The 2,648-nt window shown below is 37.9% G+C and overlaps 1 pseudogene; it reads right to left on the bottom strand.

The window, feature by feature from the left end:
- Window positions 1–2,043: 2,043 nt before the first annotated feature.
- On the bottom strand, window positions 2,044–2,364 carry LOC104981261 (annotated as a pseudogene).
- Window positions 2,365–2,648: the final 284 nt, after the last annotated feature.

The following is a 2,648-nucleotide window of genomic DNA, read 5'->3' as shown; positions in this document are numbered from 1 at the left end:
AGTATACTAACGCATATATATGGAATTTAGAAAGATGGTAACAATAACCCTGAAGAAGTCTTTCTTATCTCTCCTTGCTCTCTTTGGAACTCTGCATTCAGATGCTTATATCTTTCCTTTTCTCCTTTGCTTTTCACTTCTCTTCTTTTCACAGCTATTTGTAAGGCCTCCCCAGACAGCCATTTTGCTTTTTTGCATTTCTTCTTGGATATGGTCTTGATTCCTGCCTCCTGTACAATGTCACAAACCTCCGTCCATAGTTCATCAGGCACTCTGTCTGTCAGATCCAGTCCCTTAAATCTATTTCTCACTTCCACTGTATAATCATAAGGGATTTGATTTAGGTCATACCTAAGTGGTCTAGTGGTCTTCCCTACTTTCTTCAATTTCACTCTGAATTTGGCAATAAGGAGTCCATGATCTGATCCATAGTCCACTCCCGGTCTTGTTTTTGCTGACTGTATAGAGCTTCTCCATCTTTAGCTGCAAATGATATAATCAGTCCAATTTCGGTGTTAACCATCTGGTGATGTCCATGTGTAGACTCTTCTCTTGGGTTGTTGGAAGAGGGTGTTTGCTATGACCAATGTGTTCTCTTGGCAGAACTCTGTTAGCCTTTGCCCTGCTTCAGTCTGTACTTCAAGGCCAAATTTGCCTGTTACTCCAGTTGTTTCTTGACTTCCTACTTTTGCATTCCAGAAGGATTCAGATATAGAGAAAAGATAAATGTTTCAATTTGTGTATAAAATATAATTTCCCCAAATTGCTGTCATAATTATTTTCAGGGGAAGGTTTTTTTTTTTTTTCCTTACACCTGGAAAACACATATTCTAACTAGACATTTTTCAGATACAAACCATGGAAGTTGTAAGCATATTCATCAGTCCTTATGTTAACCTTTGTAAAGCCATCAGGTTTTCCATTAGAATCCTTACCCAGTTCAGAAAGTGATATTTATCCGAAAGTCCTTTCTGTACATCTTCTTGAAGAGCAAGTATTTTTGCAAAACTTGATTAGTGCTATGACAATATTTTGAGATAGTAATTAGGGTTATGCCTGATAACATTTTCCCCAAACATATCAGAATTTTAGGAGCGCCGTATGGTTTCTACAATATCTATATTAGTAACATTTACCATACAATATAACCTGAGACTTATTACTCACTTGACAATACTTCCCATGTCATTCTATATAGAAAATGAGCCTAATTAGTGTAATATCTGTCTTTGGGGTGTTTGAGGGGCCCTCTGAAGCATCCCAAAGTTAGCTAGAAATCAAGTTCTCCATTACAATGACTTAGGAAGTTTTGTCACAAATATCAAAAAGGTTTAGAACACTCAGTCAGATAGGATTATAGGTCATTGTGAAACAATAGCTTTTCATATAGCTAAAGTAACAAAAAAGATTTCAGAACAGATCACTTAAGAGATAAAGAAATTTAAATCTGTTGTCAAAGGCAGTTCACCATCTGAAGAAAAGGTGTCATCTTAACAGACAGAAAAGCTAAATTCAAGTTTTGCAACAGACAGAAAAGCAAAATTCAAAGCTAAATAAGTTTTACTTTATTTAAAAGGCAAACTTAATTAAATTTATTTTACACTTATTTTAAACCATATACAAAACTCACTTCTCATAGTTCACTTTTCACAAATCTTATCACTTTCTGTACCCATTACTTTGTTCTTCCATCCTAAAAAGCCACCTGTAAGTCAGGCTTACTTCCTTTTCCGTTCACAAAATGCAATTCCATTCCTCATACCTTCTTTACTGAAAACACACTTTGTATTTTCCTTAAGCAACCAAGAATTGACTTTTTTGGGGGGGGGGGCAAGTTGGTCCATTTTTAATACTGAGTCAAAATAAGCTGTTTTTGGCCTCCCAAAGTGCCTGTCCCTTTTTATTGAGGTTAACATATTTCAGAATTTTAAGTAAACAGTGACTGGGTAAAGTTTCCCCAGGTTCATCCTCCAGGAACTGCTGTCATTATCGGCAATGCCATCCAGTCTTCAAGGGGGATATCAGCCTGGATCTGCTCTGTAATTATTGCAGAGCTTCAATTTGCTTTATCCGTGTCAACAGTTCCCCTCTCTCATGTATATTTACTAGATCAGTGCATCCACCTATGCACTCTTTACCAACGAAGACCCGAGGTACCGTTCTGGCTCCTGTGAGCTGTTGCAAGTAATCTTGTATCTCATTGGTGTCACTGTTGGCTGTGATACTGACAAATTCCAAAAGCCCTTGTTTGAAGGGCAGTTGATTGAGGAGCTCTGGAGTCCTTTTGCAGTAGGGGCAGGTGGGCTTGATGAACACGACCACCTTCCCAGACTGGATCTTGCTGTTCACGAATGTTTGAGCCATGCTGCCTCCCCTGGGAGGACACCTTGACAGCGAAGAACTTTTATATTAGCATTTTATAGATTGGTGAGCATAAATATCAGTGATAATTTCTAAAAATTTGCTTTCTTAGAACATTTTAGGATGGCACAAAACAAAATGACGGCAAAATGAGGACTGTAGCCCGGGAGGCAGCATCTCAGCTCTAAGAGACTGCTTCAAAACGGCAGTGTGGAAGGTCAATATATAAGGTTTTGGTGAATAGGAAGTTCAATACCATGAAGCACTTATTTTACAAAAGGTTTTTT

Source organism: Bison bison, unplaced genomic scaffold, assembly GCF_000754665.1.
Source record: "Bison bison bison isolate TAMUID 2011002044 unplaced genomic scaffold, Bison_UMD1.0 scf7180017858893, whole genome shotgun sequence".
NCBI lineage: Eukaryota > Metazoa > Chordata > Mammalia > Artiodactyla > Bovidae > Bison > Bison bison.
This window is presented reverse-complemented; position numbering and strand designations above follow the sequence as displayed.